At 44.0% G+C, this 26,704-nt stretch overlaps 2 long non-coding RNA genes across 5 annotated transcripts in view; one reads left to right on the top strand and one right to left on the bottom strand.

Annotated features, from left to right (window-relative positions):
* Positions 1-125: 125 nt before the first annotated feature.
* On the bottom strand, positions 126-21,537 carry LOC106510024 (uncharacterized). Of its 2 annotated transcripts, none has more exons than XR_002343215.2 (4): positions 21,054-21,537; positions 17,531-17,710; positions 16,625-16,797; positions 126-3,883 (listed from the first exon to the last, which is right to left on the bottom strand). It is a non-coding gene; the product is annotated as an uncharacterized LOC106510024 (long non-coding RNA). The 2 variants fall into 2 exon arrangements; XR_014843652.1 differs by having other exon boundaries at positions 17,531-17,688.
* Positions 14,690-26,704, top strand: part of LOC110260256 (uncharacterized) — a 29,579-nt gene continuing 17,564 nt past the window's right edge. Inside the window, exon 1 of one of the 3 annotated variants that reach the window (XR_014843650.1) lies at positions 14,690-15,168. This is a non-coding gene — a long non-coding RNA (uncharacterized LOC110260256). The remainder of the gene's footprint in view (positions 15,169-26,704) is intronic. The other 2 variants (XR_014843651.1, XR_014843649.1) reach the window with 2 other exon arrangements.

Genomic DNA, 26,704 nt, shown 5'->3' with positions numbered 1-26,704 from the left:
TTTTTTTTGTCTTTTTGCCATTTCTAGGCTGCTCCTGTGGCATATGGAGGTTCCCAGGCTAGGGGTCTAATCAGAGCTGTAGCCACCGGCCTATACCAGAGCCACAGCAACTTGGGATCCGAGCCGAGTATGTGACCTACACCACAGCTCACGGCAACGCCGGATCCTTAACCCACTGAGAGAGGCCAGGGATCTAACCCACAACCTCATGGTTCCTCGTCCGATCGTTAACCACTGCACCACGATGGGAACTCCGAAAAGATTTAAATTTTATTACAAGAAATGAAAACTTAAAAATAGCAAAAGTGAAGTCAAAAGATAAATAAAAAACTAGAGGAGAGGCAAAGAGCAAATTTTCTTAATGTATCAAGAACGTTTAATGTATAAAGGCCACCTTCTTTAGGGTCTTGCTTAGTAGTGACTCTGTTCATACAATCCCAAATTCTACATCATCTTTGACTTGCCTTTATTCCCCACCCTCCATCCAGATCTTCAAACTCTGCTGATGCTGCCTTCAAAATGCACCCAAGAGACCAAAAAATCTGGTCACTTTCCACCATCTCTTTCAATTCCAACCGGGCAAAGTCACTACCTTCTCTAGGTGGAGCATTGTAATACCCTCCTAAATGGGCTCCATCCTTACTGCCCACTGGTCTGCTGTGGATATGTCACTCTTCTCCTGAAAATTCTGTAGGGGGTTCCCATTTAACCCAGGGTAAAAGCAGCAGCCCCCAAGACCCCAAGGATGTGGCCCCTTTTCTCCTCTTGCCTCACCTACCATCTCCCTTGCTCACTCCTCTCCAGGCACATTGGCTGTGCTGTTCCTTGACCATTCAGGTACACTCCTGCCTTAAGGCCTTTGCAGTGGCTCTTTCCTGGACAGGAATGTGGTCCCCAGGTATCTGCATGCATAATTTCCTCCTTTTCTTTAAGACTCAGCTCAAATGTCACCCTTTCAAGGATGCCTACACTGACCACCCTATTTAATACTGCAACCCAGCCTTCCATTCTGCCATCCTCCAACACAGCACTTCCATTCTGTTATCTTATACTCCTATATCTTATCCTATTCTACATCCTAACACAGTATATAGCCTATTTATTTACTGTATTTTTGTTTATTTTCAATCTCTCTCCAATAAGCTCCATAATACAATAATACAATAAGCTACATTAACATAAGAGGTTGATCTGTTTTACACCATAGTATACCATGTAGTTGTCTGTGATTGTTGACATCCTTCAAATGCTATCATTTCTATGTTATCCGTCAGACTTCCAACTGCAGACATCTACATTTTTGCACTTACGGACTTTTTACAGAACCTCTCGGCATCTTCCCTCCCACAACCCTGTAAACCGGAAGTGCCCCAAATTTAACACCTGGGAGTAGCCCTCACCACCAATGGCTGATGGCAGGTTGTGTATATGTCACCCAGTTCTGTCATCCTTTGGATGGATAATTCAGAAGCACGTGGTTTACTTTGCTTCTTAAAGTTTTCCACACAATTAAGCTCTGGTCTCCCACTGGACTTTGCAAATTTTCTTAGTATAGAGAGAGATTGAGAGAAAGAGGGAGAGAGAGGAAGGAGGGAGAGGTAGATAGACGGAGAGAGAGAAACTGAGTCCTATGAACAAAACAAATTTTGGGATAGGTTTTGGATTTACTATGTAAAAAAAAAGTGAATATCTAGGAGTTCCCCTTGTGGCCTAGCAATCTGACCAGCATCCATGAGGGTGCAGGTTCCATTCCTGGCCTCGCTCAGTGGGTTAAGGATCTGGCATTGCCGTGAGCTGGGATGTAGATCGCACACCTAGGTCAGATCCCGCGTTGCTGTGGCTGTGGTGTAGGCCAGCAGCTACAGCTCCAATTTGACCCCTAGCCTGGGAACCTCCATATGCCATGGGTTCGGCCCTAAAAAGCCAAAACAAAAACAAAAACCCTGAATGTATAAAATGTCTAACAACTATTGGAGTCAGAAAGCTATTAGACAGAAGGATCATGTAGAAAATCCAAATGGCCACTCAGGATCTCACAGGGTAGAATCGTCATCATTTAATACCTTCCTCTTATATTTTTATATCCAGCAACTCAGTTAGTCTTGTGCTTTCATGGTGAACTGGGCCTAGCTGTTCTGAATTATATTAACAAAACTCAGAAAGGATTGGTGTATAAATCTGAACACCAAGTACAAGGGTAAATAGAAATCAAAAAAGAAAAAAAAATTCCTTGGTACAAAAAGGGAGACCCACACCCCTTCCCCCTTTCCTTTCAGTTTACTTTAGAAAACTTATTATAAATTCTTTCTCTGCCCCTCTGAGATGAGTATAAACCTCTCTAAAAGCTAAGCCTCTTGCCAGCTTTAAGACCCAAGAATACTTTTCTCAGGAACCTGGGAGTCAGCTCTGAAATGTACTCATCAAGGAGGATCATGCAGCCAGTTTCTGTGGGAGGCTAGGAGCCTAATTTTGGTGGGCCACCTGGCTCAACTTGCAAATCCACCTCCTGTCACAAGGATATGAGAAGTTTTATAAGATAAATAGGTCGTGGGGATGTACCGCACAAAATGGCGACTATAGTTAACAATACTGTGTTGTGTATTTGAAAGTTGCTAAGAGTAGATTTTTGTTTTTGGCTTTTTAGGGCCACACCCACAGCATATGGACATTCCCAGGCTAGGGGTCGAATCAGAGCTGCAGCTGCTGACGTACGCCACAGCCACAGCAATGCCATGTCTGTGACCTACACCACAGCTCATGGCAATGCTGGATCCTGAACCCACTGAGTAAGGCCAGGGATGGAACCCACATCCTCATGGATACCAGGCAGATTCATCATCGCAGAGCCACAGTGGGAACTCCCCGAAAAAGTAGATCTTAAAAGTTCTCATCACGGGAAAAATTTGTAACTACGTGTGTTGATGAATGTTAATTAAACATTTTGGTAATTACCTTACAATATATATATGTATCATTACTCCATATGCCTTAAACTAACACAATATTATATGTATATTATACCTCAATAAAACTGGGGGGAAAAGGATATAAGACGTTTATTTCTCCTTTGAATAAAGCCAAAAGCTAACATAGACGATCGCTGCAGTTACCAGGTAGTAATTACTATGTGTGGCAAATGGTGCTACCTAGTCCCGTTGCTTGAAGACTAGTTTATCTTGAAAACATGTAAATAATGAGTTGCATCTGCTTCATTGTATAAAAGGGTGAGCTGTCCTTCCCTTTTGCGATTTCTTAGCAGATTCCTGTGATGTATGTACATCACACTCTGGTTGAACGTTTATTCAATGATGAAAATGTTCCCTTTCTCCTCTACTTTCGTGCACAGGTTCCGTGGGTTGGCAGACTCCTCAGCACAAGTTACTCATTGGCAGTGAGAAGAGTTCTGACGTCTGTTTCCCATATTCTCTCTATCGAGAAGAAGCTTCACGGAAACCAAATTGTCTCTAGAAGATCCCTTGGTGAGTGTTCTCCAAAATATCACAGTAAGTGGTTTCCTTTGCCGTTTTCTACAGCCAGTGAGCAGGCTGAGGCTGATGTGGGGGAGTGGGAAGGAATGCGTTTCTGTGAGCAGTTCTGGCAGCTGGTGATCCTCTGCGTTCTGGAAGGTTCCCCCTGTAGCCACCTTGTGTTCTGGAAGGTTCCCCCTGTAGCCACCTTGATGTCACAATTTCTAGTCTCTCCAGAAGTGTGGACGGTGCGTTTCTGTTGTTTAGACCACTCAGTTTGTGCTGCTTTATTATGGCAGCCCTAATACACTGAGTATAGGTTCAGAGCAAGGAGAGATTATTGCATGAATTAAATGTCAAATGGAGTTGGCCATATAGTCTGAGGTCCTCACCTTCATGATAAGAATCCTTTTAGCCTAAGAAAAAAGATGGGTCAGATCAGTATGTGCTAGACTGCCTCCATTCTCATCCCCAAGGTACTGAGACATGGTGACCCATCTTAGCCTCATGGTGTTCTTTTTCTAGTTCCAGCAGACCACTCCCCTGTCATTTGCTCAATTACATGCAGGTCTGAACTTATTAGAAGTCCAGTGCGGAGCTATAACTGTCAAAACACATGACACCTTAAGGGAGTTTCTGTGGAGGCTCAGTGGTTAATGAACCTGACTAGCATCCATGAGGACGCAGGTTTGATCCCTGGCCTTGCTTAGTGGGTTAAGGATCTGTCATTGCTGTGAGCTGTGGTGTAGGTCGCAGAGGTGGCTCAGATCCAGAGTTGCTGTGGCTCTGGCGTAGGCCGGTGGCTACAGCTCCAATTGGACCCTTAGCCTGGGAACCTCCATATGCCGTGGGGGCGATCCTAAAAAGACAACAACAACAACAAAAATATATATATATATATATGACACATTAATAAAGAGTTCCGATATGAGCTTAGAGATGGCAAGAAACTTTATTATGAGGTCTCTGTCCCTGGACAGAATAATCTGGTTTGATGGTCTTCGAATCAATTAAACCTTCATAAAAATAAAAATATATAATACACTTGAGTGCATTGGGGAAATATAATTTTAAAACTTAGTTAAATGCTTTATAAATGAAATCGAATCCTAGTTTGGGGACACCTGCAGCATGCAAGGGTGGGGCCAGTTCTCCCATCATCCCGTACTGTGGCTTTGTGATGGGAACAGCCTGCAGGTGCCCGTCTTAGTCAAGTTTAGCTGCCATAAAATAATACCACAGACTGGGTAGTTTAAACAGAAATGGATTTGTCACAGTTCTGGAGGCTGGAAATCTGAGACCAGGGTGCCAGCAGGATTGGTGTCTGGCGAGAGCTCTGTCCTTGTGTTGTAGACAGCTGCCTTCTCGCCATGTCCTCGAATGACCTTTCCTTGGAGAGCGAGGGTAGAGAGGCAAGAAGCAAGCTCTCTGGTGTCTCTTCTCAGAGGGGCACTGATGCCATCGTGAGGGCTCCACTCTCATGACCTCAGCTAAACCTAATTAACCTCCAAAGGCCCATCTCCAACCACCATCGCATTGATAGCTAAGGCTTCAACACATGAACTACAAGATGTGGGGGACACAATTCAGTGCCTTTGAGCTAAGAATGAGCCTCTTCTTCCCTGTGGGCAGCTGCAGCCCCATACCTGGGCATGGCTGTTGGAGCCACGTGGAGGCTGGATTTCAGGTCCTCTTTCTCCCCCTGCCTCTGGGATGCATTTGTGCACGATGTAAATTTATACATAGACTGAAAACCACCACCCTCGATAAAAAAGTGGTTGTTCTACTACAGTAACAAGTCCTGCTTTCAGTAATAGAATTATGGGAAAGGGAGGGGGAGCTCAATGTAGGTCAGCTTTTTTGTTTGTTTTGTTTTGTTTTGGCTTTTTGTCCTTTTAAGGCCGCACCCATAGCATATGGAGGTTCCCAAACTAGGGGTCTAATCGGAGCTGTAGCCACTGGCCTATGCCAGAGCCACAGCAACACAGGATCCTAGCCACGTCTGTGACCTACACCACAGCTCACAGCAACACCAGATCCTGAACCCACTAAGCGAGGCCAGGGATCGAACCCGCAACCTCATGTTTCCTAGTCGGATTTGTTTCCACTGAGCCATGATGGGAAGTCCAAGGTCAGATTTTCCTTTGAGTTTTTTCACATTGGCCTGGTGGGTTTTTGGTTTTCTTTCTTTTTTCTTTTTTTTTTTTTTTTTTTTTTTTGGCTTTTTTAAGGCCACACCATTGGCATATGGGTGTTCCCAGGCTAGGGATCCAATCGGAGCTTCAGCCGCTGGTCTACACCACAGCCACAGAACCGCGGGATCCGAGCCATGTCTGCGACCTACACCACAGTTCACGGCAACGCCCGATCCTTAACCCACTGTGCACGGCCAGAGATTGAACCCACATCCTTGTGGATCCTAGTCAGGTTCGTTAACCACTGAGCCGCTAAGGGAATTCCCTGGCTACGTGGTTTTGTAAGCCAGGTCTCTGCTATGTCCTCTGTAGGCCCTAAGCCGGTTTGAGGAGATTCCCCAGAACTGGCCTCTCCCATTTATCTTCCCAGGCTCTTGTTCTCCAGCTCCTTTTGCTTTGATTTTTGTCTCTCTTCCATTCCCAGTTCTTGGCATGGGACCCCTTCACTTGTACACACTCTTCCTGATTTGAGGCTTTCTCCGGGATATCACAACCTGACACATTAGGCAGGGTAGGAATTTTGCAGACCCAGCCTTGGCTTCCAAAATCTACACCCGTCTTGGCTAGGCTCAGGGTCCCTCGGCCATAAGCCGATAGCCTAGCCCCAGCTGGCTCTCCCTTCTCTCCTCTTCCCTTCAGGGTGGGAGATGATGCAGGTGATCTCTGGGAGGAGGAGAGTCTGGAGAACACCTAGCAACTCTGCCTGGGGGCCCTGCTTGTGGAGGTTATGACTGCTCCTGCAGGTTCTCCAACCCTGAGATTCAAACAGTGCATGCATGGCCCTTCTATTTATAAAGCCCTCTGTTAGCTCCAACACAACTGCCATTGTGTTTTACTTTATCTTTCACATCAGTGGTTTCATATGTGCTCACTGCCTTAAAGTCTTACAACAGTAGTGTATTTTGATAATTGAAGGGTGAGGGATCAATTAGGAATTTGGGATTAACATTAAAGAAAGGGGGAAAAAAAGAAAATCGAAAACCCTTGCACATACGTATTTTTTTTTCATTTCATAGTCATAAAATCTTTGCAAGTAAGGTATTATTCTTCCCTACCAGAGAAACAGGTGCTGGGGGAGGGGATTTATAATTCCCACCCAGCCTGAGATTGCTGGCTTATTTTGGCCTCACTGTTTTGACCTAAAACACTGATCTAATGCCACTAAAAACAGCAACAAAATCATTGATAATGTAGCTCTAAGTGTTTCATTTCAGTGGAACATATGTGTCAAGATCTACCTTCTTTTTTTTTTTTTTTTTTTTTTTTTTTGGTCTTTTTTAGGGCCACATCCGAGGCATATGGAAGTTCCCAGGCTAGGGGTCTAATCGGAGCTATAGCCACCAGCCTACACCACAGCCACTGCAACACAGGATCCAAGCCGAATCTGCGACCTACACCATAGCTCACAGTAATGCCAGATCCTTGACCCACTGAGCAAGGCCAGGGATCATACCCGAAATCTCATCGTTCCTAGTCGGATTCGTTGAGCCACGACGGGAACTCCTAAGATCTACCTTCTGAATAACAAAGCTGATCTTTATGGAGGACATATTTCAGGTTAATCAGGAAAATGCTGTGTCCTTTTTTGTTTGTTTGTTTGTTTAACTCTTTTCTACTATTGAGATATAGTTGATCTAATATAACAGTAATATTACAATGTTCTATCTTGAAAACGACCACCACTGTTGATGGAGAGAATCAGGCATTGTCACTGCAACGGCTCTGGTCACTGCTGTGACTCGGGTTAGATCCCTGACCCAGGAACTTCCATATGCTTCAGGCATGACCAAAACAAACAAACAAAAATCCTTGTACAATGTAAAAGCTGTGAGTTAAGTTTTATTTGGGGGCCCTCCTGAGGACTATAGCCTGGGAGACAGCCTCTCAGGCAGGTCTGCAGGACAGTTGTGAAGAGGCGAGGGAGGATGGCGGATATATATGAACTTCCTTTTGCTGGGAAAAGCATGTAGTCAAACGTCAAAAGATGATGGCAAATCACTCTGAACAGACATCTCAGGTTAATGAGATGTCTGTTAGTGGTTTTCTCTGTACAGGAAGATGCAAGAACCTGGGGGTCACTGGAAATTTTTCCTTAGATAGGCATCTTAAATAAATAGGGGCAACATACCCAAAGCACAAAATGTTTCCTGTTTTTCTCCATCCTGACTTCCCTTCAGGAAATGCTATCTGGGGGTGACCGCAGTGGCCAATGGCTTGATCCTTGTAGAAATGGCACGACAGGTGACATTTTTTTTAACAGCGCAATAACTCTAATTAACATCCATCATCATACCTAGCTACAAATTTCTTTTTCTCATAATGAGAACGTTCAAGATTCACGCCCTCCTAGCTACTTTCAAAGATGCAATATAATATTACACACAATAATATAATATTATTAACTCTAGTTGCCATGCTGTAGATTACATGCCCAGGACTTATTCACTGCACAACTGGAATTTGTGCCTTTTGATCCCTTCTTCATTTTGCCCACTCCCCACCCTCTCAGGTGGTTTTTCTTAATTATCATCATTTACTATCTACCAAGTTCATTCTGGAGGACCAAATACAGAGTACATTTTTTTCATATGAAATGTATTATTTTGGTGGACGAGCTGTATGAATGGTACTGAGTATATACTATGATTGGTTATATTTGCCTAAATAAATAATGTCCAGGATATATAGACACATATATTGGGTGTAGAAAAGACTGCTAATTATCTGCCTTAGATTCATTTCTCCCATTCTTCCTTATTAATGGAATACTTACTCTTCTGGTACTTCATAGTCATAATATTCTAGACACCCCAGAATAAAGACTACTTTTTCTAGTGGCTGTTACAGTGAGGTGTGGTCATGTGCCTATGTCTGACCAACGAAAAACAAATAGAGGTGTCTGCAACTTCCAGAAAGTGTCAGAGGTTGGGTGAGGTCAGGGGGGAGCATGTAGATGCTGCCCTGATTCTTCCTCCTTCAAGCTGGCTGAAAAATAGGTGTGATGGCCATTCAGATGGCAAAAAAGAGAAATAAAAAGAGCCTGAGTCCTTCAGGATCATGGTTTGGCCACATCCACCCTGGATCCTGCTTCTGGACCCTTCTACATGAATAGAAAATAAACTTCTATCCTCTTCTCCTCTTCTTTTCTTTTTGTCTTTTTTTTTTTTTTTTTTTGTCTTTTTAGGGCCACACCTGTGGCATATGGAAGTTCCCAGGCTGGGGGTCGAATCAGAGCTATAGCTGCTGGCTTATGCTACAGCCACAGTAACGCTGGGATCTGAGCCACGTCTATAACCTACACCACAGCTCAGAGCAATGCCAGATACTTAACCCACTGAGTGAGGCCAGGGATTGAACCCACTTCCTCATGGATACTAGTTGGTATTCGTTAACCACTGAGCCGCGATAGGAACTCCAAACTTCTAACTTCTTTAAACCTCTGTTACTTGGAGATTTTTTGTTTTGTTCTGTTTTTTTTACACCCAAAACTATTGCTAATTAATATGTTTTAGAAATCCATATGTCTTTTTTTTTTTTTTTTTTTTTTTTTTTTTGCCATTTCTTGGGCCGCTCCCGCAGTATATGGAGGTTCCCAGGCTGGGGGTCGAATCAGAGCTGTAGCCGCCAGCCTACGCCAGAGCCACAGCAACGCACAATACGAGCCGCATCTGCAACCTACACCACAGCTCACAGCAACGCCAGATCTTTAACCCACTGAGCAAGGCCACATGGTTCCTCATCAGATTCGTTAACTACTGAGCCACGACGGGAACTCCTAGAAATCCATATGAATTGTGTTCCTGCTGTGGAATATAAATCTATATACATTATTTCTTAAATTATTTATTCAAAAAATGAATGATGATTGTCTAAGAAGTAATTTTGTGGATGGCTCATCCTAACATAGTTTCAGTTCCCAAAGAATCACATGGATCCCTTTGTGTTTATTTAGTACTTGCTCTGAGAGGTTCTCCATAACTAGGTGTGTGGAGGTAGTCAGAGAAGAGAAGGTTCTTGCTTTGGGGGACACCGATAGTCTAGCTCCAGAAGCGAATGGGTAAAAATTAAACTGTGCAATATAATAAATACTATAATAGAGGTGTAAAGGTATTACCAGGACTGTTAGGAGCAATTAATTCTGCAAGGAAAAAATCCAAAAAGTTTCATGAAGTAGTGCCATTTCTCCTGAATCTGGAAGGATAAGTGACATTCCAGAGGGACTCAGCAAAGACACAAAGTACAGAAAGAGACCCACAAATAGTTTCACCTGGCTAGAACATTCGGGAGGTGGCGAGGATGGCAGGAGATACATCTGGAAAGGCCCAGAGCCAGGTCCTGCCATCACCGATACCTCCCTAAGGAAAAGTCATCAAAAGGTCAAAATTCACGAGGACCATGAACAAATGTGTGGTTTTTTTGTTTTGTTTTGTTTCAAATTTATTTATTTATTTATTTATACAAACGTGTGTTTTAAAATAATAATGCTAGAAAAGACAAAAAAACCCAATGAAATAATAATGCTGATAATGACACGGCCCTTGAATCAGAGGTGTGAATGGTGGTCATGTCTGTGTTCCTAGGGCATCTTCAGCATCACTGTATCTTTTTTTTTTTTTTGCTTTTTAGGGCCGCATCCATGGCATATGGAAGTTCCTAAGCTAGGGGTCGAATTGGAGCTACAGCTTCTGGCCTACACCACAGCTCCCGGCAACGCTGGACCCTTAACCCACTGAGCAAGGCCAGGGATCCAACCGGCATCCTCATGGACAATAGTCGAGTTTGTTATTGCTGAGCCATGGCGGGAACTCCCAAACAGCCACCTTTCGAGCACTTATAATGTGTGGGATAACATGTGAGGAGCTTCACACACACCATCTCTAAATCCTCATCATAGGAGTTCCCATTGTAGCTCAGCAGATTAAGAATCTGACTAGGATCTATAAGGATGAGGGTTCAATCCCTGGCCTCACTCAGTGGGTTAAAGGATCCAGCACTGCCGAGAGCTTTGGTGTAGGTCACAGATGCTGCTCGGATCCTGCATTGTTGTGGCTGTTGCTGTAGCCGGCAACTACGGCTCTGATTAGACCCCCTAGCCTGGGAACCTCCATATGCCGCACATGTGATACCGCCCCCACCCCCCGCCCCCGCCAAAAAAAAAAAAAATCCTCACAATAGCCTTTCAAGGTCTTTTGTGAAGCTAAGGATTGTTTCTTGTCTACCTGACCCACCACAATGGTGTGCAGCTCCTGATGCCAGGTAACGCTAAAGGTGACGTTCATGAGCTCCTGCTAATGAGTCTGAAGATCCAGGGTCCAGATGCCACTCTGCTGGCCCTCAGCTGTGCAGTCCCAAGTCACTTACCTATCCTCTCTGGACCTCGGTTTCTTTCTTTGCACAATGAGGGCTTTGGACAATCTGGGCCCTTGGCCCGCCTCATTTCCCATGTTCTGCACTTTGCTTAGTCCTGCTACATAGCATGGTTCAGACTTGACCTTTAGAGCAGCTGCAAATGTGGGTGAAACCAGCTAATTAGACTAATGTGATTTGATTGTATTCATTTAAGCCATCAGAACAAATACTTTAAAAACATTTTCTAAATAGAAGGCTCAAGGAGATACATCTTCAGGAGATAGGATAAGGTAAAAATATGAACTTAAAATGTGGGCATGATCCCCAACGGCTGCCTCACATCATCCAAGTTCTCGCTTAATCTCATCCCCTCAAGCTCCATCCCAGGATCCCTTCCACTTCTGTGTCATCAGTCTTTCCACTGTCATTGGCTCCTTTTCTTCAGCCTAGAAGTGTGATTAAGTCCCTTCCATCTACATGCCAATACTCACACACCCACTTTGCTTAGTGTTTTGGGGTTTTTTTTGTTTTTCGTTTTCGTTTTGTTTTTTAGGGCTGCTCCTGTGGCATTTGGAGGTTCCCAGGCTAGGGGTCAAGTCGGAGCTGCGGCTTCCAGCTTACACCACAGCCAGAGCAATGCCAAATCCGAGCCCGTGTCTGCAACCTACCTACACCACAGCTCACGGCAATGCCGGATCCTTAATCCACTGAGCAAGGCCAGTGATCAAATCCGAATCCTCACTGTACAACTATAAATGTAATAAATTCATTGAGTAATAAAAAAATAATTAATTAAAAAGAAAAAACACTCAGCATCCTCATGGATTCTAGTCAGATTCGCTTCCACTGTGTCATAATGGGAACTCAACTTTCCTTAGTTTTATGTATCCCTCTGGCTAGTACCCTACTGGTTCTCTTTCTCTCGCTCCCCTTGGCTAAAATTTACAGAGGAATACTCAGCAATCTCTCTGTATAATTTCTCATCTCCTTTTTGCTCCTTATCTTCACCTCTCATTCATGCATTTGCATTTTTTCAACAAACTTTTTTTTCCCCTATATGTCAAGCATTGTACTAGATGCTATGAACACAAAAATAAGGAGCATTCCTATCATTAAAGTGTGCATGGTCTAGAGCAAAGAAATGCAAGTTGTTTGTGCAGTGGTTAAGAGCCCAGGTTTAGGAGTCCAACTCCCTGACTTTGAATTGTCTCTCCTATTCACTAGTCGCAGCCTTGGGCAAATTACTTCATTTTCTCATCAACTTAATGGTGTTCATCGCAGTACTGAGCACCAAAGGTTGTTGGGAGAACGATATGAGGTAATGTATTCAAAATTCCATTTAGCGTGGAGCTTGGCAAAGGGCAGATACTCAAAAAGGGTGAGGCATTTCTGTCACTATCACATTACAGTGGGACAAAAGCCAAATAAGGGGTGTGCAGAAAGATGCTTTGAAACATAAGGGCATGGTTCTTAGATGGAGGAGGGAGGCAGAGTCAGGGAAGGCTTTCTGGAAGAGAAGAATGACCTACAAGTGAGTCTTAGAGATTAATTAAGAGGCAGCCAAGGGAGGAGGAAGAGAAAGGAAGGCAAGGCTAAAGGTGTAGACGGGTGATACCCATGGACAGGAGGAAAGTGCACCCAACCCAACCTGGAGAACTCCAGAGAGTGCGGCTAGGATGTAGCGTGAGGACAAATTGACCTATGGGGACTAGAAAGTCAGGACCTTCACCAGCATGGGCCTCCCCCCGCCTGGGAGCTCACCTTATACCCTGAAGTCAGGGGAGCCTGTAGAGGACTTCATGCAGGACAGTGGCCAACCCAAACTGGCTTCTGGGGGAAGATTGCCCTGGAAGCTGACAGGGGGCCAGGTTGTGGATGGGCACCCTTGGGTATGGGTGCCTGGGTGAGATGGTTAATTGTCTGTGTCAATTTGACTGGGCCATGGAGCACCCAGCTGGTGGGTTAAGTGTTATTTCCCAGTGTGTCTGAGAAGGGGTTTGGGATGAGATTAGCATTTGAATTGGTAGATTGAGTAAAGCAAATCATCCTCCCTATCATGGGTGGGCCTCATCCAAACTACTGAAGAGAAGAAAAGTCTAGGGAAGAAAGGATTCTGTCTCTGTCTGACCACCTTGGATTTGGGACCTTGGTCCTCTCTTGTCTTCACGCTGGGACTTGGACAGGAACTTAAAACTCTTTTAGTCCTCAGGCCTTGAGACTCAACATAATCATGTTAGCCCATTCCTTACAATAAGTCTCTTTACACACACACACACACACACACACACACACACACACTCACTCACACACACACACCCTACTGGTTCTGTTTCTCTGGAGCACACCGTCTGCACACTGGTGTAGCTCTGTAACCCTATGATCCTGGTTGGTCTTGGCTTACAGGCTTCTCTCCTTCCTTCCAGTTACTTAGTATTTCTAGCCCATTTATCTTTCTAACAGGTTTCTGAGCAGGCCAGGACCTTTCTTGAAATTCTCTAGCTCCTGGTTACCTATAGCTCCCAACTCCTACTCTAGAATAAAAAGTTCTTCAAATTGTAGCTGTAGTCTTCTGGTTCAGATCTTCCTTCCTCTCTTTCCCCAGTACCAGTACCACCATTTAAACTGATCATGGTGGGAGCTCCCATCGTGGTGCAGTGGAAACAAATCCAGTCATATCCATGAGGATGTGGGTTTGATCCCTGGCTCAGTGGGTTAAGGATCTGGCATTGCTATGAGCCATGGTGTAGGTTGCAGATGTGGCTTGGATCCCGAGAAGCTGCTGTGGCTGTGGTGTCGGCTGCAGCTACAGCTCTGATTCGACCTCAGCCTGCCTGGGAACTTCCATATGCTCCAGGTGTGGCCTAAAAAGCCAAAAAAATAAAAATAAAAAATAAAATAACTAAAAATTAAAAAAAAAAAGCTGATCATGGTCCTTCAGGCATTTATGCCTCTTGCATCCAATGTTCCTATTGTCTGGAGGAACTCTTCTCCCTTTCTCTCCCTGGCTGGTTGACCTCTGGTTAGCATCCAAGTGTCACCTCCTCAGTTAATCCATCCTTGATTCCCCGAAGGTACAACCAGAGCCCCAGTCCATGTTGTACCTGCCTCCAGGTAGCAGGTTTTACATGATGTTGTAGTGATTCATGTAGTATCTATTTCTGCCAATTGACAGGGCTTCTCAAGGGCATAGAGCATGACAGCTTAGGTTTTGGCTCCTGAGGGCCTAGCATGTAGTAAAGCCTTGAGTCTCTAACTGCTGAAAAGCTGAGCATAGATATATGAACATATAGACAAAAGGATGGAAGGAACAAAGATAGTAAGCATGACAATATAGACCCCAGTTACTCCAGCTCATTCTCCTCCCTAAATGTTCTGTTAAATGAACATTGTGAACTTCTTCCCCACTGATGGTTTACACTGTGTTCCAGTCACAGCCAATAATCAACTATGGGACTGTTTTCCGTAAGAGTTTTTTTTTCTTTTTTATTCTTATCAAATTTCATCCGGTTTCTATTTGTGCTTGAAGAGCCTTGGCTACTTTCAGACATTGCCTTTCTCTCTTATTATGCTTTTATTTTGTCCTGGAGAAATTTCAAGAACTCATTCTGGTGCTTTTAGGACATTTGATCTTTTGAGTTATAATTAGATGCATGTTCAGGGCTTTAAAATTCAAGATCTATCACTTGTGCCAGAGTGAGGCAAGATGTTATAGGGGAATCATGCTTTTTAACAAAAATTGGAAAAATATGAAGGCAAGTTTAAGGAGTAGGAAAATTTATAGTGGCAACTGAGGCTTGCTGGCCTGGTGATTTTCCACCATACTTCCCATAAAGCAAGAGGAGAAAAAGCCTGAGTGTAGGATCTTAGCATGAAACCACAGCAGGTGCAACAGAAGTTGGTTTAATGATTTTAAAAGCAATGCTAAGACTGAAAAATGCTTTTTAACATCCCTCGTACACAAAAGAGTTGGCCTCAATGTTTTGCTGCTGAGCAATTGGGGAAATGAGTATTTCCATTGTGGCCTGGAGCCTGCACATTTCTCTTCTGACTCATCTCATGTCTGTATTCTAAAAGCCTGCCATGCGGAAGAATGGGGAAACTCCACACCCTCATTTCCAGTTAGTTCTCATCAATATGAAATCAGGCTGCGCTTCAGGGTAAGTTTTGCATGACTTTTCAATTCAGAGGGCCCCTGATATGTGGGGGGTAAGGAGTCATTTTCATCTCTAAATGTAAGAAAATGTAGACACTGCTGTATGTAAACCATAGCACCAACCCCTGACACATACATCCCTACTGGCTCTCGATACTGTAGATGGATATAAGTATCAGTACTCTGACTTTGGGAAAATAATGAATGTTTCTGAGCTTCATTTTCCTCATCTGCAAAATGGGAACGGTATCTGTCTCACTGGTTTGCTGCAGGAGTTAAGTGGGCGAATGGATGTCAATAGCTTGGCACAATGTCTAACACATACTCACTACGCAATAAACAGTACCTGTTGTGGTCATTGTTGATGCCATTTATATTATTAATGATGTAATGGAAAGAACATTGGCCTGGAAATCAGAAAAAAAAACTATGTTTTCCCAAAGTAACTGCATAGACGATAACCTATTTTAAGCCATAGTTTCTCATCTTAAAATGAAGAGTTTGGCCCAGTTAACTTTCCAAATTTAGTGTTTGTGATTCTCTGAATAAACTGGTCAGTATCGTGAAGTCCTCTCGGCTCCATCCCCTCAAGTCCCTGCAACTTTCATGAAATATTCTCTGACAACAAGCAAATCTTGTGTCTGAAATTCCATGGAACTCCTGTGTCTGAGCTCCATGCTGGCCAGCTCTCTGTGGGTGCAGAACAGCTCTGCAAAAGTGCAGAGGAAAAGCATTTTTAAGGCAGTAATTTTTAAGTCCAAGGACCTAATGTCTAGAAAAGTTTTTAGTACCAGTGGTACACATATAACATCCAGTCTTGTCTCCAAGAGATACAGTTCCATTGTCAGTGAGAGTGGAAGACCCATGCCTTTATCCCACAGTCCTTGATGAAATGTAACCATTTTAACTTGGAAGCAAAGAAGTTTTCATCTGGGGAAATAAAATTCTCCAGACCGATCCCAGTTGAGGACAGACAGATGTAAGAGAATAAAAATTACCCCTTTCGGAGTTCCCTTTGTAGCTCAGTGGTTTACGAACCCGACTAGGATCCATGAGGATGCAGGTTCCATTCCTGGCCTTGTTCAGTGGGTTAAGGATCCGGCATTGCTGTTAGCTGTGGTGTAGGTCTCAGCTACGGCTGGGATCCTGCATTGCTGTGGCTGTGGCATAGGCTGGCAGCTGTAGCTCCGATTCGACCCCTAGCCTGGGAACTGCCATATGCTGAGGGTGCGGCCCTAAAGAGAAAAAAAAATTTATCCCTTGCATCTGTATGGTTTGTTGCCTCTCCAAAGCCCTTTGTCACACGTCATGCCATTTCACCCCCACCACAACCATACAAAGCTATGAATATTCCCATTGGTGAAATAAGGAAGGTGATATCCAGAGAGTTTATGTGGCTTACTGAGATTGCACAGCTCATAGAGCACGTGCTATGCCAGAGAGAACCGTGGCTTGCTTACTTGATGTGAAAGGCGCCTGGACACCCCTTAACCAGCTTCTGAGTGGCAGTAACTCTGTCTTCCCCACTGGTCTTCTTGGAAGCTGGCAAAATGTTTCAGCCTCTCTTTCATATAAAACTAAGTGAAGAAATGTTCTCAAAGAAGGATTTGCCAGGTCAGCTTCTCAAGCAGCCCTGCTAGAAAGATGAAAAGGGTAAGGGAAGGAGAGACCATACCCTCCTTCTCTACTGAGAGATAACATTATAATCCTTAGCAATAAACAACTGTTTTCTCTTTTCGGCTGCCCTGCTGCACATGGAGTTCCCCTGGCCAGGCATCAGATCCTAGTGGTAGTTGTGACCTATGCCACACCTGCAGCAATACAGATCCTTTAACCTACTGTGCTGGGCCAGGGATCAAACCCATGTTCTGGTGCTGCAGAGATGCCACAGATCCCATTGCGCCACAGCGGGAACTCCAGTAAACACTTTTAAAAGGGCTGTCAAATGATTCACATTCCAAAATGCACAAAAATCACCCACAGAGAGTCATAATCAGTTCAAAAGTGCAGGCATTGGGACATTTCTTGGAGAAATCTATCTGCTAATTATAAAGGAAAAATGGCATGTAAGCATTTTATTAATTGAATAAATCAAAAACTACAGGAACAAATTCAGGCTCTAGATCAGGAGAAAGATCAGTCTTTGCCTGTCCATAATTTTGCTTAGTCAGTTCTGCAGATGGAAAATAATGGCATAATGAATTTTCTCTCTCTCTGATTTTCCTCGCTTGGGTTTGAAAAAGAAAGATTCTCCTGATGGCTTGTCTCTCTTACATTCCAAGAATCACCCTATTCCCCCAGGACTTGGGAGTGGAAAGCCCTGGCTGACAGGTCTGAGGATGGTGGTGGGTTTGCCTGTCACCTACCTTAATGAGGGACTGCAGACAAGCATTGCTGGCTCTTGAACTTTTGAGAGGTGGCCTGCACGACCCCAGAGGGCCCTTCCAGCTGGGATGCCACAGGTGTTCCTTCCCTCTTCCCGGGAAACAGCCTGCTGAGAGTGTCCAGAACCATCTTTTTGCTTCTGGCAGGCATTGCATAAGTCCCTCAAATAAGAGGGAGAAACATGAAACTCTCAGAGACTCTCACCTCTCTTCCCCTCGCCTGGTCACAGGCAGACCCACAGTCTTGATGAGTTGATTCGTATGCTTTGTCACATGTGAGTATGTCCCTTAGGCCTCAGGAGGCCCAGGAGGTCACAGGGTTTGGGATTGGCAGAACACAGCAAAGCTTTGCCTCCCAAGGTGCCCACGTGTGAGGACCCTCTCCACGGTGCCAGACTCAGAGATGCACAGAGGTATGCCTGGCTCTAAAGCCCAGTATATCCCTGAGCCCATTTAACCAGCTTGCCAAGAACTGGGATCACTTTACTCCAGCTCTAGAAGAAAGCCCACAAACCGGTTTTTCCCACTATGGGTTTCAATCTGTTCATCTTTGCAAAGGCTGACTTATCAAAATCCAAAGGCGGAGTTCCCGTCGTGGCGCAGTGGTTAACGAATCCGACTAGGAACCATGAGGTTGCGGGTTCGGTCCCTGCCCTTGCTCAGTGGGTTAACGATCCGGCGTTGCCGTGAGCTGTGGTGTAGTTTGCAGACGTGGCTCCGATCCTGCATTGCTGTGGCTCTGGCGTAGGCCAGTGGCTACAGCTCCGATTCGACCCCTAGCCTGGGAACCTCCATATGCCGCGGGAGCGGCCCAAAGAAATAGCAAAAAAGACAAAAAAAAAAAAAAAAAAAAAAATCCAAAGGCATCTGTACAAGAAGCTTACAGACAAATTGTGAACATGCTACTTTCAACCCCTGGCCCGATTTTCAGGGGATGCTGGGATCCACTTACCAAGGACCAAGTCTATACAGGAGCAGTCCTGCACTTACTTAGCCTCGAGGAGTTGTGAGTACTGTACCTACGTTGCAGTTGAGGAAATAGACTCAGATGTGGTAGAGCATGTTTGTGGGGGTCAGAAAAGCTGGAGGCTCCTGTCTTTATCTTTTTTCTTTTCTAATTTTTTTTTTTTTTTTTTTTGTCTTTTTGCCTTTTCTTGGGCCGCTCCCGCGGCATATGGAGATTTCCAGGCTAGGGGTCTAATCAGAGCTGTAGCTTCCAGCCTACACCGGAGCCACAGCAACTTGGGATCCGAGCCACGTCTGCAACCTACACCACAGCTCACGGCAACGCCGGGTCCTTAACCCACTGAGCAAGGGCAGGGATCAAACCCACAACCTCATGGTTCCTAGTCGGATTCGTTAACCACTGCGCCACTATGGGAACTCCTTTTTCTAATTTTTTATTAAAGCATCGTTGATTTATAATGTTCCTTCAATTTCTGTTGTACAGCAAAAGGACCCAGGCAGACATATATATATATTCTTTTCCTAATACTATCTTCCGTCATGTTCTAACCCAAGAGACTGTACACAGTTCCCTGTGCCGTACAGTAGGACCCCATTACTTATCCGCTCTCAGTGTAATAGTTTGCATCTACCGACCCCAAACTCCCCGTCCATATACGCTTCTCTTCCCTCTCCCCCTGGCAAACACAAGCCTGCTCTCCATGTCCATGATCTGTTTCTGTTTTGTAGATAGGATCATTTGTGTCATATTTTAGATACCGCGTATAAGTGATATTGTACGGTATTTGTCTTTTTCTTATTCACCTAGTATGAGAATCTCTAGTTCCATCTGTGTTGCTGCAAATAGCATTATTTTGTCCTTTTGTATGGCCAGGTAGAATTCCATTGAATAAATTATGTACCACATCATCCTTTTTTTTTTTTTAAGGGCCACACCTGAGGCATATGGAAGTTCCCATGTTAGGGATCGAATCAGAACTGTAGCTGCTGGCCTACACTACAGCCTCAGCAACATGGGATCTGAGCCATGTCTGTGACCCACACCACAGCTCACAGCAAAACTGGGTCCCCAACCCACTGAGCAAGGTCAGGGATCAAACCCACGTCCTCATGGATGCTAGTCAAATTTGTTTCCACTGAGCCATGACAGGAACTCCCTGTACCACGTCATCTTAATCTATTCAGCTGTCAATGGACATTTGGGTTGTTTCCATGTTTTGGCTATTGTGAATAGTGTTCAATGAACATAGGGGTGCATGTATCTTTTTGAATGAAAGTTTTATCCTGATACATCTAATTCTATATTTAATTTTCTGAGGAACTTCTGTATTGTTTTCCATAATGGTTGTACCAGTTTAAATTCCCAGCAACAGTGTAGGAGTGTTCCCTTTTCTCCACACCCTCTCCAGCATTTGTAATTTGTGGACTTATTAATGTTGGCCATTCTGACTGGTGTGAGGTGGTACCTCACTATAGTTTTTATATGCATTCCTCCAATAATTAGTGATATTGAGCATTTTTTCATGTGCCTGCTGGCCACCTGTATGTCTTTGGAGAAATGTCTATTTAGGAGGCTCCTGCTTTTTACCGCTAGGCTGCATTGCCTCTGGATGAAGGATCAGAGCTTCCAACTAAAGACAGGTCTTCTGGAACTTAGGACTAACTCATCAGGGTGGCTGAGTGCTACTTCATTCAGTTACTTACTTGCTGCCTCCCCATCCACTCCCAACTACATGCACATTCTACAAGTGCAATAGCCCCACAACTGCTTTTAAAGACAGTAGGAAATGCACCGGTAAAACCTAGAAAGGAAGAAAGTTAAAAAGATTCATGGGGTGTGGTGGTAGTCCATATCAAAATGTGTGTGTGTGTATGTATATTGTGAGTGTCATGAGAGTCAATGTCAAAACGTGTGTGTTTCATGGAGGTCACTGTCAAAGTGTGTGTGTGTGTGATGGAGTTAGCATCAAAGTGTGTGTGTGTCATGGGGTCAGAATCAAAGTGTGTGTGTATATATGTAGGTGCATATTTGTCAAGGGGTAAGTACCAAAATATATGCATGTGTGTTTGGGGGTCAGTATCAAACTGCGTGTATTTTATTGGGTCAGCATTAAAGTGTGTGTGTGTGTGTGTGTGTGTGTGTGTGTGTAAGGGAGAGAGAGCAATGGGGTCAGTATCAAAGTGTTTGTGTGTGTGTGAGGGGGAGTCAATATCAAAGTTTTGTGTGTTTGTATGTGTTTTATGGGGGTTAGCATTAATGTGTGTATGTGTGTGTGTGTGTGAGAGAGAGAGAGAGATATGGGCTCAGTATAGAATTGTGTGTGCATGTGCATATGTGTCATGGGATCAATATCAAAGAGTGTGTGTGTGTGTGTGTGTGTGTGTGAGTGTGTGTCTGTGAGAGAGAGAGATGGGCTCAGTAACTAAGTGTGTGTGCATGTGCATGTGTCATGGAATCAATATCGAAGAGTGTGTATGTCTGTGTGACGCATGCACGCGTGTACCACACACATGCACTGTACCTGTGACAGGGACTCACCTCTGGAAACATGAAGCAGGGAGCAGGCCCTGCCTCTACTTCACAGCTCTAGTGAGTGCAGCCCAGAATAGCCTTGGTCTCGAGGCTGCCTCATCACGTTACAGAGTCCATCCGTCCCTTTTCAATCTGTCAGCTGTCCTTTCTCTCCTGACCGCTCTGCCTTTGCTGTGGATCAGCTCCCTGTGGCTAGTTTGGTTTGTACTTCCCCACACGATCTCAGTTCTTCCCTCGTGCCTGCACCAGCTCCTTTGGACGTCTGCTCTGGTTTCCGCCTCCAGTCTTTGCAGCACCCACAGAGCTTGCTTGCTTCCAAGTTATTAAGAATAGGTGTTAAATAAGGACAGCCTGGACCAGGTGTTCTGCCGGATGCCTCCCTGGAGCCAGTTGCTGGCTCACCCCTGAGATAAATGCCAGTACCTAGCTCTAGGGAACCCTCTGATTCCCAGCTCTGCCCACCAGCTAGTACTTCATGTCCTGAGTCTCAGTTTTGTTCTCTCTGTGATGGATAGAGTAACCCCTTCCTCAAAGAAGTGGAAGTAGTTAAGGAAGTAATAGTACAAAATACTGAGTATGTGATAGCTATTTTAAAAGTTCTGACTAGGAGTTCCCTTCATGGCTCAGCAGTTAATGAACCTGACTAGGAACCATGAGGATGAGGGTTCGATCCCTGGCCTCGCTCAGTGGGCTAAGGATCCAGCGTTGCCATGAGCTATGGCGTAGTTTGCAGACAAGGCTTGGATTCCGTATTACTGCTGCTGTGGCTGTGGTGTAGGCTGATGGCTATAGCTCTGATTCGACCCTTAGCCTGGGAACCTCCATATGCCACAGGGTCGGTCCTAAAATAGCAAAAAAAAAAAAGAAGAAAAGTTCCAGATATTAATAATGATATCATTTTTACTTGACATAGTCTCACCAGTCATGTGACATGGATCTTCCCTCATTTTCCTTCCTCCTCCCCAGTATTTTTACAGGTTTTTTTTTTTTTTTTTAAATATACTATCTCAGAGTTTGTGTTGTGGCTCAGTGGTTAACGAATCCAACAAGGAACCATGAGGTTGCGGGTTCGATCCCTGGCCTCGCTCAGTGGGTTAAGGATCCGGTGTTGCTGTGAGCTGTGGTGTAGGTTGCAGACGCAGCTTGGATCCCATGTTGCTGTGGCTGTGGCTGTGGCCAGCGGCTATAGCTCCGATTCGACCCCCAGTCTGGAAACCTCCATATGCCACGAGAGCGGCCCAAGAAATGGCAAGAAGATGAAAAAAAAAATACGTTATCTCAATAACCCTTACAAAACAGATGTTATCACTCCAATTTATACGCAAGGAAACAAAATCACAGACAGGTAATATCACATTCCCAAGGTTGAATCATTTGGAGTAAAAGCAACTGGGGTAAGTGAGCTCTCTCTCTGACTCCCTCAGGAAACACTCACTGGGTGCCTCTGGCACCACAAACTCTGTTAGGTGTTGAGGAGACCCTGGTGACCAGACATGGGCCTGAGGTGGGACCCACTCAAAGGAGGAGACTGTCAAATAATGGATAATTACGAAAGAGTAGCATAAAGGGATGCACATAGGTAGCCAGGGTCCAGGGAAACCCAGAGAGCAGGGTTGTGATGGTTTTTCCACCATCACAGCACTAAACAGAATTAAGGCAAGCTGGACTGTGACCTGCTACCCAGCAGGATGGGCAACCGGAAGAGAGGATTGTTCTGAAAAGGGAAAGAGGGAGTGGTCTGAGGAGCCCTGTAAGAGCAGGCAGCCTTATCAGAGACAGGATTCGGAGGAAGGGATGGGAACGAAGGCATCCTAGGATGTGGAACCAGTGTGAGCAAAGCCAGTGTGGGAAAGACAGAGGGTTCATGGTGGGAGGACCCTTGGTGATAAGGCAGGGGCCAGATCTCAAGAAGCCTGAAATGCCGTGCCAAGGAAGTCAAACCGGGGCCACCTAAGGGGTAGGTCAACGCTGGGGCTATTCTGGGTGGCAACGTGCATGTGGAGGCTGGACAGAAGAAAGGGAGACTTTAGGCAGGAAGACCAAGAAGGGCCACTGAATTAATCAAGGTTAGTCTGTTACTGTGACAGAGATGGTGGTGCCGGTGGTGGCATAAACATCTCAGGACTTCGCTATGAGAAGGAAGGGAAGATGGAGTGTGGTCAGTCAGAGCTCTGCTGCTTTGACTAATTCAGCTACCACCCAGCGAAGGCATATGGTTAAGTCAGTCAACTTAAAACACAAAGTATTTCCTAGACTTGAAACAGGAAAGGCAAAAACATGACTGTAGGTATTACGCAGTCAGAAGAAGGAATGTATCCATGAAGAGGCCATTCCAGAAACAATTAAAAAGAACATAAATTTTTTAAATGTAAAAAAAAATGATAAAAAAAGAAAAAAAAAAGGAAAGAAACACAGAGAGGCAGAAGTTGGTAATATCCAGGGGGGAGGGGTTCCATGACTCCCCAAATTCAATTGCCCCCTCACTACTCTTGGGCATATTTTGCCCTGCTGTGGGTCTTGATGCCATTAGCCTTTCAATTTATGTCACTGACTCTCCCTACTCTGACTTGACACTCACCAAGCCATCCCCTGATTATAATTCTGCTTTGCAATGTAGATCTTCTACAGAGGAGCAAAAACCACTGAGTGGCCAACAGGAACACTTGGTGCATTTGGCAAGAGGTAATAGAATGTAATGGTTAAGAGAATGGTTATTGAGGTTGAATCTTTCCAGCTGTGTGACCTTGGGAAAGTTATTTCAAAGCTCTGCAGCTCAATTTTCTTACCTGTAAAACAAGGATGATGATAGTATGGTAGTCCCCACTTATCCTCAGAGGATATTTTCCAAGCTCCCAGTGGATTCTTGAAACTGTGTATCAGACACACACACACACACACACACACACACACTGTTTTTTCTGACACATACATACCTATGATAAAGTTTAACTTCTAAATTACGCACAGTAAGAGATTAACAACAATAACTGATAATAACATAGAATAGTTATAACAATGTACTGAATGAAATGAAAGTTATGGGGATGTGGTCTCTCAAAATATCTTATTGTAAAAAATTTCTGTCTTAACTAAGTACTTAACCACGCACACAATGGTCATAAATTTTGCAATTTGAGGTACGACAGCAAAATTAGCACAAAATCCTTTTCCTTCTTCCCTATTTCATGGCTAGGAGATTTGTTCTTAACTGTAGAGCGTATCAACCTCAAAATGTGATTTTTTTCCCCTTTCTTTATTCAGTTGAGAACCTTCACTTTTTCACTTAACGGAAGCACTTTATCCATATTGCCAACTCCACTACTCTTGTGATTTGGGGTCATTATTAAGTGAAATAAGGGTTACTTGAACATAAGCACTGAAGTACAGTTGACCTGATGGCCACTAAGTGACTAATGGGAGGGGTTTGCTGGACAAAGGATGGTTCATGTCTCAGGTGGAACAGAGCGTGACAATATGAGATTTCATCATGCTACTTAGAATTACATGCAATTTAAAACTATTTGTTTCTGGAATTTTCTATTTAATACTATTCAATCACAATTAGCTATCTGAAACTACAGAAAGGGAAACCAAGGATAAGGGGGTGGGGGAACTGCCATACCATCCCAAAGGGTCACTGAAGGACTGAGTGACATAATGCATGTAGATACCTAAAACAGTGCCCGTGAGTTTAGGTTACAAGGTATCACACCATGAGCTGGCTCCTATGTTTTCTGTTGGCATGTGGAGTACCTCAGGTAAACACGCATAGTTGAACATAATTCTGCAGCGTAACCTAGTTGAATTCTGGCAAAATGCTCCAACAAAAAGACTAACAAGCATTAAAAATTAAAAGTAATTTTGGAGTTCTCACCGTGGCACAGCAGGATCAGTGGTGTCTCTGGCTATGGAGAAGGTTGCAACTGTGACTTGGATCTGATCCCTGGCCCGGGGAACTCCATATGCTGAGGGGTGGCCAAAAAAGAAAAAAATTAAAAAACAAAAAATAAAATAAAATTCAAATAATTTTTAAAAAGTTTTAGGGCCACACCCATGGCATATGGAAGTTTCCAGGCTGGGGATTGAATTGGAGCTACAGCTGCTAACCTATACCATAGCCACAGCAAGGCCAGATGCAAGCCAAGTGTGTGACTTCTACCACATGCAGCTCATGGCAACGCAGGACCCTTAACTCACCAAAAGAGGCGATCAAACCTGAGTCCTCATAGATACTAGTCAGGTTTGTTACCACCAAGCCAAAATAATTTTCAAAATTTGGCAATATATCAAAAACCATATTTTTAGAAAGACAATTGTAATTATATCTTAGACTACTTTTTAAAATTTTTAAAAAGATTCTTTCATATCAATTACTATAAATTCTTTATTCACTAGAATGAAGTGTTTTAATTCACATTGTCTGGTTAAAAAGTAAACTAACAACCCTTAATGAATGCATCACTTAGGAATGTATTTGGCTGCAAGTAAGAGAAACCCTGACTCTGACTTAAAATATAAGGAAGTTATTACTTCACACAACAATGAGCACATAATTAGGAGGTTTTAGGGTTTTAGCAGTTCGTGACATCATCCAGGATCTGAGTGATTTACATCTTTCTACTGTGACATCCTCAGAAAATTGACTTCATTATCTGCAGCTTTCCGGATTGCAAAATGGTTCCACGAACCCAGGCCTCAACTTCACACTCAATTCTGAAGGTGGCACACCCCTCAGCAGATGTTCTTCAAGGATGAGGGGACCCTTTCCCCCAGTCCCCTGAAGACTCTCTCTTACAACCTTGGCACAGAATCACATCACAAGCCTGTGGATGGACTGGGACCAGGACCGGGACCGGGACCGGGACTGGGACCGGGACTGGGACTGGGACTGACTTAAGAGAACAAAGATCTACTCCATAGGTTGTGGAGGCACTCTGTGAAAGCTAAGCAAAACAAGGGTTCAATTAGCATGGAGGAAGGGGCTGCCTGGTAGGTCTGGCCAACGGGATCTGCCACAACCATCCATTATTATTATTATTTTAGTTTTTTCATTTTTTAAATTTTATTGAAGTATAGTTGATCGACAATGTTGTGATAATTTCTGCTATACAACAGAGTGATTCAGTTATACATATATACATCCATTTTCTTTCAGATTTTTTTCCCACATAGATTATCCCAGAACATTTGGAAGGGTTCCCTTTGATAACAGCAGATCCCTGTTGGCCTGTCATTCCATATACCTCAGTGTGCATATGCCAGTTCCAAATTCCCAGTCCATCCCTCCCACTGCTCCACCTGTCCACTTTAGTAACCATAAGTTTGCCTTCAAAGCCTGTGAGTCTGCTTCTGTTCTGCAAATAAGTTCATTTGTGTCCTTTTCTTAGATACCACATATAAGTGACATCAGATGATGTCTGTCTTTAACTGTCTGACTAACTTCACTTAATATGATCATAATCTCTAGTTCCATCCATGTTACTGCAAATGGCATTATTTCATTCCTTTTCATGGCTGAGTAATTTGCATTGTATATATATATATATATATATACCACATCTTCTTTATCCACTTCCTCTGTCAGTGGACATTTATGTGGGCTCCATATCTTGGCTATTGTAAATAGTGTTGCAGTGAACATTGGGGTGCATGCATCT

This window comes from Sus scrofa, chromosome 4 (genome assembly GCF_054392235.1).
Source record: "Sus scrofa isolate SSC_HxYL_T2T_F1_AM1 chromosome 4, Sscrofa_HxYL_maternal_Yorkshire_Landrace_v2.0, whole genome shotgun sequence".
Taxonomy (NCBI): Eukaryota; Metazoa; Chordata; class Mammalia; order Artiodactyla; family Suidae; genus Sus; species Sus scrofa.
Note: the sequence above shows the minus strand (reverse complement) of the source record. Positions and strands in the feature narration are given on the sequence as shown.